Source organism: Ranitomeya imitator, chromosome 6 (genome assembly GCF_032444005.1).
Source record: "Ranitomeya imitator isolate aRanImi1 chromosome 6, aRanImi1.pri, whole genome shotgun sequence".
Lineage (NCBI taxonomy): Eukaryota > Metazoa > Chordata > Amphibia > Anura > Dendrobatidae > Ranitomeya > Ranitomeya imitator.
This window is the reverse complement of record NC_091287.1, coordinates 455,246,265-455,263,046: the sequence shown is the minus strand read 5'-3', so window position 1 is coordinate 455,263,046 and position 16,782 is coordinate 455,246,265. Positions and strand designations below refer to the sequence as shown.

The 16,782-nt window shown below is 37.9% G+C and overlaps 1 protein-coding gene across 2 annotated transcripts in view; it reads left to right on the top strand.

Annotated features, from left to right (window-relative positions):
- Window positions 1–16,782, top strand: part of EYA1 (EYA transcriptional coactivator and phosphatase 1) — a 160,407-nt gene that overhangs the window by 99,274 nt on the left and 44,351 nt on the right. The gene's annotated exons all lie outside the window — the stretch shown is intronic.

Below are 16,782 nucleotides of genomic sequence, written 5' to 3'. Positions count from 1 at the left end.
CCTTAACTTTCAAATATTGTTTTAAAGTTCATTTAGTGAACTTATATCAATGTTACACTGGAAAAATGAGTTCATTTGTTTAATCTATAAAGTGGGATTAAGTATGTATTTGCACTTAGCGTTTTGGACTTGCAATTTTTAACAGGATTATATTTTTTCCCTGGATGTCTCTTTAAAGTCTATAGCAAATTATTGAGATGTCAAGTTACAAAGCAGTTTTACTTTGTGTTTTTATGATACTTTTGGATTTTAGACTTTTTTTCTTTTTAATTGCACCATGAACTGGGTTTAATGTTTTTATTGCATTTTCCCACAGGATTCTTGATCCCCTTAACTCCAAAGCATTTATCGGTTTTGCGTTTTAGTTTTTTGCTCCCCTCCTTTCCAGAGCCATAACTTTTTTTATTTTTCCATCAATATGGCCATATGAGGGCTTATTTTTTGCGGGACGAGTTTTACTTTGGAAAGACACCATTGATTTTACCATGTTGTGTACGAGAAAACGGGAAAAAAAATTCCAAGTGCGGTGAAATTGCAAAAAAAGTGCAATTCCACACTTGTTTTTTTGTTTGGCTTTTTTGCTAAGTTCACTAAATGCTAAAACTGGCCTGCCGTTATGATTCTCCAGGTCATTATGAGTTCATAGACACCAAACATGTCTAGGTTCTTTTTTATCTAAATGGTGCAAAAAAATTCCAAACTTTGCTAAAAAAAATAATTAAAAAAATTGTGCAATTTTCCAATACCCGTAGCGTCTCCATTTTTCAAGATCTGGGGTTGGTTGAGGGCTTATTTTTTGCATGCCGAGCTGTCATTTTTAATTATACCATTTTGGTGCAGATATGTTCATTTGATCGCCCATTATTACATTTTAATTCAATGTCACGGCGACCAAAAAACGTAATTCTGGCATTTTGACTTTTTTTCTCTTTACACTGTTTAGCGATCAGGTTAATCCTTTTTTTTATTGATCGGGCGATTTTGAACCCGGCGATACCAAATATGTGTAGGTTTGATTTTTGTTCATTTTATTTTGAATGGAGAGAAAGGGGGGTGATTTAAACTTTTATATTTCAATATGAGAAAGGAGATGGCAGTTACTGCGGATACAATTCTATATAGATGGGAGGAGCTAGAGGCAGAGCTCCTCCCATTTATGCTGAATCTTATCATCACTAACTGCCATCTCCTATCTCAGTAATGAGAAAGTCTGTCGTTGAATACACATGTTAGCTCAGAATTGAGAATTTCAATAATAACTAATCGATTTTGTCAGAGAAGGAAGCAGATTTCTCATAAGATATGTTACAAAATTGTTTATTTTCATGTGTATAATTGATTTATGAAAAAAAATTAAAACAACTGTTACTCTTTATCCCCTTCACGACCTTGTGAGTTTTCATTTTTGCATTTTAGTTTTTTTCCTCCCCTTCTTCTCAGAGCCATAACTTTTTTTTATTTTTCCATCAATAAAGCCATATGAGGGCTTGCTTTTTATGAGACAAGTTGCACTTTTGAGTGACTCCATTGATTCAACCCTATAGTTTACTGGAAAAACAGGAAAAACGTTTCAAGTATGGCGACCTTGCAAAAAAGGTGCAATTCCACAATTATGTATTTTGGGTTTTTTATTTACCATGTTCACTAAATGCTAAAAGTGACCTAGTAATATGATTCTCCAGCTCATTATGAGTACGCAGATACCAAATATATATAGGTTATTTTTTATTTAAATGGTGAAAAAAAAATCCAGAATTTGTAACAAGAAAAACAAATGACAACATTTTTCGAGACCTGTATCATCTCCATTTTTCATGATCTGGGGCTAGGTGAGGGCTGATTTTTTGTGTACCGACCTGAAGTTTTTATTGATACTATATTGAGTGGCTGATATTGCATTTTATTGCAATTTTGCGGTGACCAAAAAAATTTAATTTTAGCATTTTGATTTTCTTTCTCGTCACACTGTTTACCAATCTGATTAACATACATTATATTTTTATAGATCAGACATTTCAAAATATATTTTTTTAATTGTTTTATTTTGAATGGGGCAAAAGGGGAGTGATTTGAACTTTTAAATTTTTATTGAATTTTTTTTAATACTCAGCCCTGCTATGTGTAGCAGAAATAATGATCTACAATGACAGTCATGGGGGTCTTCTTCAGACCCCCACCTGTCATGACAACCCATCGGCACCCCATGATCACATGGCAAGCGTGCTGATGGGCGTGTCTTATGACGCACTTACAGTTAGCATTTGTTATGCTGCTGTCAGAGATTGACAGCAGCATTTAACTTGTTAACAGCCACAGGTTGACTGCAAATCCAGACATGGCTGTTAGGCACAGATGACAGCTGATTAGATTAGCTGTTATGTGCAGAGAAAGATGCAGGTTCAGTGCCGGAGCCCGCATCAAATGCAGGGACTCGACCTTGGATGTGTGTATACATCCAAAGTCGTAAAAAGGTTAAATGAAAAAGTTTAGTTACTTGTTAAACAATTGATATTGTTATTAACAGTGATTTCTCAGGTGATATTAAAATGAGTACTAAAATTGGCCGACAGTAAAAAAAACTTTAGGATATACAGGTTCTGCTTAAGAAGACGAACTGTGTACTAGATATGAGTAAATCAAATTGCTGTACCCTGGTCCAGCGGCCATTTCAGTATTTTATGGCCACTATGTAGGAACTCTGCAATCCACCTCCTAACTACAAGAATCCTTGGCGCATCTTCTGAATTGTAGGCTTAGCATGGCGTCATTATTGTGGCATAATGCACGCATGATATTGTGATGGGTATGCAAATCAGAAGAGGTGCCCTAGATGCCACTGGGTAGGGGGAAATTTACAGGGTCTCCATCTATTGGCCACATTAATCTGTGGCTGCTGGACCATAGTCCTCCAAAATGATTATCTCATCTCTGCTATGTAGGTCTAATCAGCAATGCTTTATGCAAAAAAGTATGCAAATATTACATATCGTTTATAGAATGACTAGAAGGAGACAGGATGCAATCTCATCGGGAGGGCAGTAATGTCATGATGGGGCAGGCATGCAGTCTTGTTGTTGTCTAATGGAATCCTTTGACAATCTAATGACTTTTGCATCAGGGGACTCATGTGCTTGACGCCTATGCTTATATGCATTGTTTTTGTCCCAGCAATGCTGTTGCTCTTCCAGACTCTCATTTGCCCTTTGTTGTCTTCGATGTTTTGCCTTTGGTGCTTTCCTTTCATTTCATTTCATTTGGTGCTTTCCATTGGTGTACTTTTTAGGAGCAGCCATGTTGGCATTGATATTTGCTTTTTAAAGGGGTTTTCTCACAAACAAAAGTTCATTTTAAAAATTGTCTGTGTCTGACCATGTACCGAACATACCACATCTCCTGGGCAGGGGAGGAAGAAAAAGACAATACTGACTTTACAGCTGGAGATCGCATAGGATACATTTTGTGAGGTAAAATATTTTTTAAAAACAGTTAGTGAAATGTTTTACCTCACAAAATGAATCCACTGTGATCCCCTGCTCTAATGTCAGTATTATCTTTTGCTTCCTCCCCTGCCCAGGAGATCTGGTATGCTCCATACACAGTCAGACACACTCAGCCCCGTGTCTGACCATGTAGAGAACATACCACAACTCCTGGGCAGGGGAGGAAGCAAAAGACAATACTGACATTACAGGCAGGAGATCGCAGAGGATACATTTTGTGAGGTAAAATATTTTTTAAAAACAGTCATTGAAATATTTTACCTCACAAAAATGAATCCACTGTGATCAGTAATCTCAGTATTATCTTTTGATTCCTCCCCTGCCCAGGAGATGTGGTATGATCTGTAAACAGTCAGACACAGACAATTTTTAAAATTAACTTTTGTTCATGGGAAAAAACCTTTAAGGTGACCGGCTTCCTCTGCCTGCAGACGCGTCGTGCATCTGCCTCTGGGATCAGCTGAATGATTCACTGAACCTGCGCGTAATTCACGCAGGCGCAGTAAATCAGACTGCCACCATCTTTGTGCAGACAGATAGCGGCGGTCACATTAAAACTGTGAATGCGCTCCTTCTGTACAAAGATGGCGGTAGTCAGTGAATCATTCGGCTGATCCCGGCGGCTGCAGTGTGTTCGCGATGGTGTTCCACTGGTGGTACCACAAAGAGGCTGTGTGAGAGTGTGAGAGTGTGGTCCATATGGCATATAGAGTGTGTGTGGCGTGACGGTGTTCTGCTGGTGGTACCGCACAATAGGTTGGTAGCAGCAGCAGTTTCCATATTGAGACACCCATTACTTGGGTGTCCCAATATGGCGGTAGGTGAACTTCTTCAGCTTGGAATTCTGGGATACGGTGATATCTGGACAGAGCAGGAAATGAAAACATTACAAGACATTACAATGGATAGCACAAATAAACTGGTCTAAGCCTCACAACTACTATCATTGGCTTCATAGAAAACAGTTGACCACATATGATTCTTTGCTGATTTTGCACACAGCAGAAATAAGGAGGGAATATGTCACATTTCGTTACAGCCTTGACAAGAGACAAAAAGCCCCATTTGTTAAAGGGCTCTTCCTGTCAATGGGTGATAACTTGACAAAATGGAAATAACCCTTTAAGAGATGGTATGACTGGTGCTATTCCTTTTGCCTCTTTTGAGCCAAAAATAAATGATTTCAGCTTCAATAGGGCATCATGTGTGTGAAGAGATGCCCATCCTGACTTCTGTTAATGAATCAATCTACTTTAAAAAAAAAAGTTCCTTTCAAAACTTTAAATCTATATTCGAGCAGCACGGTATTTTTGTTCGATTTTTCCTAAGTAAACAGGCACTTTTTTGATATTTGGATAACTATATAGCCGTCTGAGCAACATGTCAAGATTTGACGGTCAGTCTTTTGAAGATTTGAGCTAAGACATAGGTAATTGAGTTGTAAAGAAGAAAACACTTTTTTTTTTAGAGTGAGATATGCCCACTCAGGGATTTCATACTTGCCTGTAGGTATAGAATGATGGGCATATTACCTCAACAAGCTTATTTAATTAAGGAAACTGCTTTCTCCCATACTTTAACTGGAGTGCATTATACAAGCCACATTCAGTTTCACCAGGATATAGGCAGCTGTTTATTTAAAGCCCAACTGTTAAGCAAGCTTGTGGCACGGCTGCCAACAGGCATTAATCATCAAGATGCTGTTTCACTGGATTTTGGAAATGTATGTTATTTCAGACAGAAGAAGGAATCTGAAAGGTTTTGAATACATCTTCTCCTGATCAAAGTTAATTGGCAGCAATTGGCCTTTAAATATTCCCTCATGTTTCCTTTTTCAAAATCAGATGAAATGCACCTTATTTAATGGATGAGCCAAAATCATTTAAAAATGCCAGTATGTGACAGGCTCCCAGTGTGGTTTCTCCAACATCTGTCCTGTATTTTGACTCCTTTTCATCTGAAGAGAAACTCCTCGTGGATAAACTGGCAAATTATATCGCAATCAAATAATTTACATGTACTTTGTTTTTCTTGCATTCTGGGGTAAAATATTCCTTCCACTCCAGAGTCAGAATTATTAGGAATAATTTTATGTCACATTCGTTTTTTTTCCTGTGTTTATCTAAGGAAATATAAACTCCGGTACCTTAGGTCTGGTATTACTATATTAGTCTATTTCTTAAACGACTATTTAATTTTTAATTACTATACTTAAATCTATAATCTACCTGCCAGTATGAGTTAAAGAAAAAGTAAAAGGTCCAATTAAAGAGTTAACTTGATTTTTAGTCATTATTCAAAAAATTATCTTGTCACTTATAATTTAAGGAATACCCAAATATTGACAATGATAGTGTCCTTGTTAACTAATATACATTAAATAAAAATTTGGTAGTTTTTTTGTGCCTTTTCAAGTAGGACATTTTTGTGGCAATTTGATTGATTTTTGCTGATTTTTCTGATGACAAGATAATCTGTCTGAAGTCAAAATTGCTTCTGGAAAACCAAGCCTACTGCATGCAAGTCTTCATACATACAATACAATTACTTCCATGTAAAACCTAAAATACTGCACCCATAAAAATCTATGGGGCTATAACACACATGTAATACTAAATGGAAGTATCTGTAAAATAAGATTTTCCTATACATTCAACAGAAAAAAAGGTGTTACATGTGTAATTGAAAATTTCTTTCAATAGAAATATTACTTTTGGGGGGAATATCTCTATATTATGGAGCCATATAGAGGTCTCATAAAGTGAAATATGACTTTGCAGAATGCATGATCTGGAATCACAACTCCTAAGATACTATGGCCCCATAGAATATTATGGTTGCCATTTTAATGGTCCTACCCACTATGGATCCATAGTAAGACCAAAAGACCAAAGTCCTATATCTGGGGCTGTACAATGAGATAGGCAGTAACACAGTTTGCCAAAGATCTTTGTATGTGACATTGCGATTTGCAAGGTGTTGCAACAAGCAAGTCTGAAAAAGTCAGAAACACTTGGATTTTTTGCGATTTACTTGTTGCAATTTTGACACATTGTGTGTTGCAATGTTACCCTATGCTCGTATGTAGAAGTAGAATGAAGTCACAGCCAAATTTCCTGTATGGTTCCAGCCTAAATCTAGATAATAAACTTGGCTTTATGCTAGTAAACACTAAAAGTACCGTCACATTAAGCGACGCTGCAGCGATCTAGACAACGATGCCGATCGCTGCAGCATCGCTGTGTGGTCGCTGGAGAGCTGTCACACAGACAGCTCTCCAGCGACCAACTATGTGAAGTCCCCTGGTAACCAGGGTAAACATCGGGTTACTGAGCGCAGGGCCGCGCTTAGTAACCCGATGTTTACCCTGGTTACCAGCGTAAATGTAAAAAAAAAAAACACTACATGCTTACATTCCGGTGTCTGTCCTCCGGCGCTGTGCTTTCCTGCACTGTCAGCGCCGGCCAGCCATAAAGCAGAGCGGTGACGTCACCGCTGTGCTTTACGGCTGGCCGGCGCTCACAGCCAGTGCAGGAACGCACAGCGCCGGGGGACAGACACCGGAATGTAAGTATGTAGTGTTTTTTTTTTTACGTTTACGCTGGTAACCAGGGTAAACATCAGGTTACTAAGCGTGGCCCTGTGCTTAGTAACCCAATGTTTACCCTGGTTGCCAGTGAAGACTAGGGTTGAGCGACTTTTCTTTTCATAGGATCGGGTCGGGTTTCACGAAACCCGACTTTTTCAAAAGTCGGGTCGAGTGAAATCGGCCGATCCTATAAAAAAGTTGGGGTCGGGGTCGGCCGAAACACGAAACCCAATGAAGTGCATTGGGTTTCTAATGGTTCCCATTCCCCATGTAAAATAAAGAATCAAAATAAAAAAATATTGATATACTTACCGTCGGACGCGCCCTGGTTCTCACCGGCAGCCTTCCTTCCTAAAAATGAGCGCCTGAAGGACCTTCGATGATGTCGTGGCTTGTGATTGGTCATGTGAGCGGTCACATGGGCGTCACGCGACCAATCACAAGCCGCGACATCATCTAAGGTCCTTCAGGCGCTGATTCTTAGGAAGGAAGGCTGCGGGTTAGAACCAGGGTGCGTCCGAGGGTGAGTATATACCTATTAGGAATATACTCACCCTCGGACGCGCCCTCGGACGCTTCTTCCTAAGAGTTAGCGCCTGAAGGACCTTAGATGATGTAGCGGCTTGTGATTGGTCGCGTGACGCCCATGTGACCGCTCACGCGACCAATCACAAGCCACGACGTCATCAAAGGCCCTTCAGGTGCTCATTCTTAGGAAGGAAGGCTGCCGGTGAGAACCAGGGCGCGTCCGAGGGTGAGTATATCAATTTTTTTTTTCATTTTTATTCTTTATTTTACACTTAAATATGAATTCCGATACCGATTCCTGATATCTTAAACATATCGGAACTCGGTATCGGAATTCCGATTCCAGATCAGAAGATTGCCGACCTCATGGCCGACCCCACACAGGGGTCGGGTCGGGTTTCATGAAACCCGACTTTGCCAAAAGTCGGCGACTTCTGAATCTGGCCGACCTGTTTCGCTCAACCCTAGTGAAGATATCGCTGAATCGACGTCACACATGCCGATTCAGCGATGTCTGCGGGAGATCCAACGACGAAATAAAGTTCTGGACTTTCTGCTCCGACCAATGATGTCACAGCAGGATCCAGATCGCTGCTGCCTTTCAAACTGAACGATATCGCTAGCCAGGACGCTGCAACGTTACGGATCACTAGCGATATCGTTCAGTGTGACGGTACCTTTAAGATGATCAGATCGTTTCAAAATCAAATTTGCCAGGTTCAACAATCTTTTAGAAATGTTTTACGGTAATTTGAAGCTAATCATTTCGTTGTGAATATCAATACTGGAAAACCTCAAATTGCCCTAACAAAACCTTTGTAACAATCAAAGGACACCTATTGCTGTTTTCAACCCTCTTGAAGCTGCTTAAAATAAGCACAGCCTTAGGGTACCGTCACACTATACGATTTACCTACGATCACGACCAGTGATATGACCTGGCCGTGATCGTAGGTAAATCGTAGTGTGGTCGCTGAGGAGCTGTCACACAGACAGCTCTCCAGCAACCAACGATACCGAAGTCCCTGGGTAACCAGGGTAAACATCGGGTAACTAAGCGCAGGACCGCGCTTAGTTACCCGATGTTTACCCTGGTTACAAGCGTTAAACTAAAAAAAAAACAAACAGCACATACTTACATTCTGGTGTCCGTCATGTCCCTTGCCGTCTCTGCTTCCCGCACTGTGACTGCCGGCCGTAAAGTGAAAGTGAAAGCACAGCCGCTGTGCTCTGCTTTCACTTTACGGCCGGCAGTCACAGTGCGGGAAGCAGACGGCAAGGGACCTGACGGACACCAGAATGTAAGTATGTGCTGTTTGTTTTTTTTTAGTTTAACGCTTGTAACCAGGGTAAACATCGGGTAACTAAGCGCGGTCCTGCGCTTAGTTACCCGATGTTTACCCTGGTTACAAGCGAACGCATCGCTGGATCGCATCGCTAAATCGGTGTCACACACACCGATCTAGCGATGACAGCGGGAGATCCAGCGATGAAACAAAGTTCCAAACGATCTGCTACGACGTACGATTCTCAGCAGGATCCCTGATCACTGCTGCGTGTCAGACACAGCGATATCGTAACGATATCGCTGGAACGTCACGAATCGTACCGTCGTAGCGATCGAAATGTTATAGTGTGGCGGTACCCTTAGTAATGTCAATGTAAACATGCCATAGAAACAGATGCTGACCCTATAGTACCCACAATCCGATTTCATAACACAATGTACTGACAGATTTTTCATGTTCTTTTAATTCAAAACAGCACCATGGAATTAATGGTGCTATATAAATAAATAATAATAGTAATTCAAAAATAGTCCAAAAACTATCCCTTTTGGTCATTTGTAATCAGGCAGACTCTGTGCAGAACACTGACTCAAAATGATGGTGTCGCTGTTAGAGGTAACATCATTCTGTTGGAACTTAAACTATGGATGTGTCATATATTCCACCTCTTCCCTTTTTTACAGACTACGATAATCCCTACTACTGTGCTGTACCATGTCATGTGATATGTGAAAGTCAGTATGAGGAAGCCATGCCAGGTCATGTCAGACTTTTGTAAATGATGCAATATTCTGCAAGTTGTAAAAAATTCAGCATGCTTTCTTGATGAATTGCAATTAATGGAATCTAAAATTTTTCAGACTCACTGGAATTTGATTTGTATATCTAGTAGATAGACAGTACCACTTTGTTCACAATTATCACTGTTGAAGAATTCTGTGAAATTAAGTCATGAGTTTAGAACTGCAAATATGCTGGAAACAGTGACCGTGGAGAACAGCACATACAGTATGCATAAATATGCTTTACATGCATAGAATTGTTTTAGAATTAACATTGGGTATAAATTAATATGGAATTTATGTGTTTGTTGGTTTCATCAAGGAGACAACTTCTAATTTAGAACTGTCAGGACGCATTTATAGAAATTGTCTTCAGGAGGTGTCAGCAGTAAATTTGTGGTGCAGTGTCAAACTGACTCCTGGGATATTCTTGTTCTGTCTATAACAAGGTCATGATTTAAAAAAAAAGTGACAATACATTACTTGCCAAAATGATCTTGATGCATTGGGTAGCCTGACAAGTCAAAACAAGTAAGGGTCATAATAAAGCATTCTTTACACACCTGTTATAAGCATTGCCTACAGTCCATGCCAAGTCTAATTCTTCTCTTCATCCTCCAGTAAAAACACTACCAAAAGAAACCCAGACAATGCAGAACCAAATGGAAAAATATAGAAGACACATATATGAAAAATAAGCCTTTATTATAATAATTATGGCAATGGCACTAACAATGTGCCTGTATATGGAGTAAAGAAATATATATAATTGTACATAAATAAACGGACGGAACTAACAGTAAAAAATACTAAGAGATGGTATATGTAAAGGATATATATATATATATATATATATATACTGAAAAAGTCTAAGAACCCAATGTAACTAGAAACAGACACACCCTAAATCTAGTCCATATATCCCTATGTACACAGCCATAAAAGATCGGTGCGTATAAAAAGAAAATAAGCGAGTAAAAATAAAACACAAAAGTGTGAAGCAAATATATGTGTAAAGAAAATATGTGTAAAAAATATATATACAGAGTAAAAAATGTATGACAACAATATGTGCAAAGAAAGTATAGTGACCTATAAATATGTGTTCACTAATAAAACATCATGATGTTTATATAGAAGGAAAATATAAATATGTGTACAAGTGAATGAAATATATAATACACAAGCTAATTTAGCTAATTACGCACAGGAACCCTATATGGCTATGTGTACATAGTACTACTAGGGAATATATGTCAATATAAATCAGTATATGGCTGATTAATATACAGGTGTGCTGCAGGGCAAAATATAGGGTAAAATATAGCTGATTTATATATAGGTGTACTGCAGGGCAAAATATACCCACCGGCCAGGGCATATATACTAAAATGTCTGATATATTGCAGGGCCCGGACTTATATATAGGTATGTTACAGGGCAAAATATACCCACCGGCCAGGGCGTATATCCTAAAGTGCCTGATGGATTGTAGGGGCAGGACGCAGTATCAGCGTCTCCGTAAAACCAGCGCACAAAGGGTCAGACTTTAAAGTTAAAGAGATATACCTGATTCAGTCCGTTCCTCCAATACAGGACACCCCGACGCGCGTTTCGGACGCTAGTCCTTCGTCACCCCCTGACGAAGGACTAGCGTCCGAAACGCGCGTCGGGGTGTCCTGTATTGGAGGAACGGACTGAATCAGGTATATCTCTTTAACTTTAAAGTCTGACCCTTTGTGCGCTGGTTTTACGGAGACGCTGATACTGCGTCCTGCCCCTACAATCCATCAGGCACTTTAGGATATACGCCCTGGCCGGTGGGTATATTTTGCCCTGTAACATACCTATATATAAGTCCGGGCCCTGCAATATATCAGACATTTTAGTATATATGCCCTGGCCGGTGGGTATATTTTGCCCTGCAGTACACCTATATATAAATCAGCTATATTTTACCCTATATTTTGCCCTGCAGCACACCTGTATATTAATCAGCCATATACTGATTTATATTGACATATATTCCCTAGTAGTACTATGTACACATAGCCATATAGGGTTCCTGTGCGTAATTAGCTAAATTAGCTTGTGTATTATATATTTCATTCACTTGTACACATATTTATATTTTCCTTCTATATAAACATCATGATGTTTTATTAGTGAACACATATTTATAGGTCACTATACTTTCTTTGCACATATTGTTGTCATACATTTTTTACTCTGTATATATATTTTTTACACATATTTTCTTTACACATATATTTGCTTCACACTTTTGTGTTTTATTTTTACTCGCTTATTTTCTTTTTATACGCACCGATCTTTTATGGCTGTGTACATAGGGATATATGGACTAGATTTAGGGTGTGTCTGTTTCTAGTTACATTGGGTTCTTAGACTTTTTCAGTATATATATATATATATATCCTTTACATATACCATCTCTTAGTATTTTTTACTGTTAGTTCCGTCCGTTTATTTATGTACAATTATATATATTTCTTTACTCCATATACAGGCACATTGTTAGTGCCATTGCCATAATTATTATAATAAAGGCTTATTTTTCATATATGTGTCTTCTATATTTTTCCATTTGGTTCTGCATTGTCTGGGTTTCTTTTGGTAGTGTTTTTACTTACTATCCCGAGTGGTCTGCCACTCTTTGCTCTAGTGTATGGGCCATATCTTAGTATATTAATATATATATATGAATTTATTGATATTAATATTACATATATTCATTGTTTTATAGATATTTACTTTTTCTTTCATTCTTTGATTGGCTTGGTACAACTTTGTTCTTCATCCTCCAGCTGATATCCTTGTCATAAAACTGATAATATTGGAGTAATCTGCTTTAAACTTGTGTTTGATCTATTGAAATTTTCTGGATACTCATTTCAGATGTAAATACCTTCCCACATTTACGCCTACAAAGGATGGAGACATTTTCAATGTAATAGCAGCTGACCATGGTTCTGCTCAACGTTTCATATCTAAAAACATTCAAGTTTGCATCTTGTGAATTACCAGTGGTTTCCATTAGCGGTGTATTTGTGTACTGAAAGTAGCAGAATACCCTGAAGCACAGTGACCTGTCACTGCTCCTTTTTACAAAAAGGTGTATTCCAATCTTGCAGATTTATAAATAGACAAAAATATGGTAAATGTAAGTTACTTGCACATCTCATTGTCAGTGGAGAGGTTGTCCGAGTTTTCATCAATGTGAATAGGATTTCACATCACCAATGACATCAGTGAGCAATGGGGCTCTATTCTTGAAAAAGTTGTGTCCCATTAATGGGGCCACATTTTCTTTGCAAATATATTTTTGGTATATGTTGGATTGGAATACCCCTTTAATTCTGGAAAAACTAAATCCTATTATATTGTACATCCCTTTTTAGATATTTTTCAAAAACTTGCAGACAACTAGAACAAGATTTTAGCTTTTTTAATGTTGCAGATTTTGGACTCCAGCTGCCTATAAGTGTCATAACAATTATTCATCAAATGTAATTCAGATTTTTTTTTATTTCATTTAGAGATTCACAGTGGGGAAATTAAGTATTTGATACACTGCCGATTCTGCAAATTTTCCCACCTATAAAAGAATGGAGAGGTCTGTAATTTTTATCATAGGTACACTTCAACTGTGAGAGACATAATCTAAAAAGAAAATCCAGAAAATCACAATGCATGATTTTTACATATGTAATTTTCATTTTATTGCATGAAATAAGTGTTTTATACAGTAGAAAAACAGAATTTTATATTTGGTACAGAAACCTTTGTTTGCAATTACAGAGGTCAGATGTTTCCTGCAGTTCTTGACCAAGTTTTCACACACTGCAGCAGGGATTTTGGCCCACATCTCTATACAGATCATCTCCAGATCTTTCTGGTTTCGGGGCTCTCCCTGGGCAATATTGAATTTCAGCTCCCTCCAAAGATTTTCCATTGGGTTCAGGTCTGGAGACTGGCTAGGCCTCTCCAGGATCTTGAAATGCTTCTTATGGAGCCACTTCCTAGTTGCCCTGGCTGTGTGTTTCGGATCATTGTCATGCTGGAAGACCTAGCCACACCGATCTAATGCTCTTACTGAAGAAAGGAGGTTGTTAGCCAAAATCTTGCAATACATGACCCCATCCATCCAACCTTCAATATGGTCTAGTCATCCTGTCCTCTTTGCAGAAACGCATCTCAAAAGTACGGTGTTTCCCCCACTTTTCTTCACAATTGAGATGGTGTTCTTGGGGTTGAACTCATACGTCTTCCTCCAAACATGGCAAGTGGAGTTGATGCCAAAAAATTCTATTTTGATCTCATCTAACCACATGACCTTCTCCCATGCCTCCTTTGGATCATCCAGATGGTCATTGGTGAACTTCAAACGGGCCTGGACATGTTCTGGTGTGAGCGGTTGGACCTTGTGTACCCTGCAGGATTTAAATCCAGGACACCGTAGAGTGTCCCTAACTGTAATTTGTGGTCCCAGCTCTCCTCAGGTCATTGACCAGGTCCTCTCGTGTAGTTTTTGGCTGATTCCTGACCTTTCTCAGAATCATCCTTACCCCATGAGACAAGGTATTGCATGGAATCCCAGACCAAGAAAGATTGACAGCCATCTTATTTTTGTTCCATTTTCTAATAATTGCTGCATCAGGTCTACAATCTTGTCCCTGGTGTCCTTGGACAGCTCTTTGGTCTTGACCATGGTAGAGAGGTTCGAGTGTGATTGATTGAGTGTATGGACAGGTGTCTTTTATACAGGTAACAAGATCAAACAAGTGCAATTAATACAGGTAATGAGTGCAGGGTAGGATATCTTCTTAAAGAAACACTAACAAACTGTGAAAGCCAGAATTCTTGCTTATGTCAAATACTTATTTCATGCAATAAAATGCAAATAAATTATTTAAAAATCATATAATGTGATTCTCTGCTTTTTATTTTTAGATTATGTCTCTCACAGTTGTCAGCAGCATTTAAATTATGCCATTACTGGTGGACAAGTACATCATCTGCCATTAGTGCCCCACGACGTGATCTTGAGGAATAAATGGGTTTCCATGGTAGCCTTTAGTCTGCTGAAAACCCATCTTTGCTTCCTTCTGAAGCTCAGCCACAGACTGAGCTACATAGGAAAACAGCAATACCATACTACTATACAAAAAATACTGTGATACTGCAGTATATAGTTTATTTGATCGAATGCTTACAGATTAAAATACCATAGGGGGACTAAAAATAATTTTTGAAAAGTAAAAAAATTAAACTGCACCCTTTCCCCTTCAACAACCAAAAAAATATAATATTTAAAAAATATATATACATTTAGTATTATTGTTCTTAAAAAAGTTTGAACTATTCAACTATGAAAATTGTTTAAACTCTATGATAAATATGAAAAAAGTTGAAATAGCATAATTGATTAGATTTTTCTGTTGTCACACTCCTCCCTTCACTCCCCCCCCAAAAAAAAAATAAATCAAAACATCATATGTACCCCAAAAATGGTAATATATAAAAATGTGAGCTCAGTTACCAAAATAACTTGTAAGTCTCAATGATTGATGACAAATACAATTTTTTACAAGCTTCTGATTTGTTTAATCACTGAAAATCACAAAAAAATATATAAAATAAAATTATAAATTTGGTATCGCCATAGTTGTATGTTATTTAGTTTTGTTTTTTTTGCAGACTGAATGCCGCAAAAAATAAAATACTTAAAGTAATGGCAGAATTGCATTTTCTTTCTTCCCATTTGGATTTTTTTCCCGTTTTTCAGTACATTATGTGTTAAAATAAATGGTGTGATTCAAAACTACAATTCGACCCACAAAAAACAATCCTCTGTACAGCTATGACAGAAAAAGAAAAGAGGGCAAAAAAAAAAAGTGTCATTAAAAGGTTAAAAGAGTTGCTTTGTTTTTTCTTTCTATGGGCAGCACAAACAGTTTCTCTTGTAGACAGTTTCTACACTTTTCTCGTTGTGAATAATAAATGACATATTAAAAAAATGTGCTAAAACCTGTACGAACTTGGTGTAGCCGATTATTTAGACAAGAGTTGTTGTTTTTTACTGTATTTTATATAGCCATATGTTTGTAGATATGGAACCTAGTTTTTGGTGGCTTTAAAATCCCTGTCAATATAATGGTTATCTGAGGAACCAAAGAGTTATACTTTTAAGAAGATCTGTAGAGTGATGCACTATAAGAACTTTACAGCCAACCAATAGTATAAGGAAATAATACAAACACATTGTCTCTTCTGCTTCATTTGAATGATGGATCATTTTTGCTAACATTGTGGCATTATTTTTTGGTGCCGAGTTCTCACACTTCATTTTTCCAATTAGCCAGTTAAGTGTCTTGCAGATATATCTCCTTTCCACAGTTATGACTAACATAATAAATACATCAGCAGGTCATCTCATTAATGATTTGCATAACCATGACAGGAGTGAAAGGAATTCTTTTACATTCAACAAAGATAGAAAGGGAAATGAAAATAAAGCACGAAGTGCTGAAAACCACAGAGTGATAAAGCAAACGTCACTGGTTTCACAGTTCCAGACTTTACTTCTGATTTTGTTCCTAAAGTGGCAAATTCCTGATATTTTTTTTATTTATTTTGCATATTACTAAGTAAACATTTTGCTTTTTACAGGTAGCTTCATGTTGAAAGGCACCTGTAAAAATACAATTATATATTCAGAACCATTTTTTTTAGTAATTTCACAAATAGTATTTTCTTTAAGTTAACCCAAAGTAGAGCACTAGTTGTCAGTTTCCCCTTTTCTTGGCTGTTTTTGCTACAAATGAGCACATAGATTTGCAGGACAACGATCCAATAGCAATGGAGTGTTGATATGATGGATTTCCAAAGTCTTGTGAATCAGTTTTCTCATCTTTATTTGACTTACATGTATATAAAGGACTGCACTCTAAGTACTTTATGTAGGATATCACCACAACTAAGGCTATGTTGCAACGATCCGGAACTGGCAGAGCTTTGAATGCAATGCATGTTCGCTGCTTCCAAAGCTCTGCTGTCTATTGAATGTGGGTGAA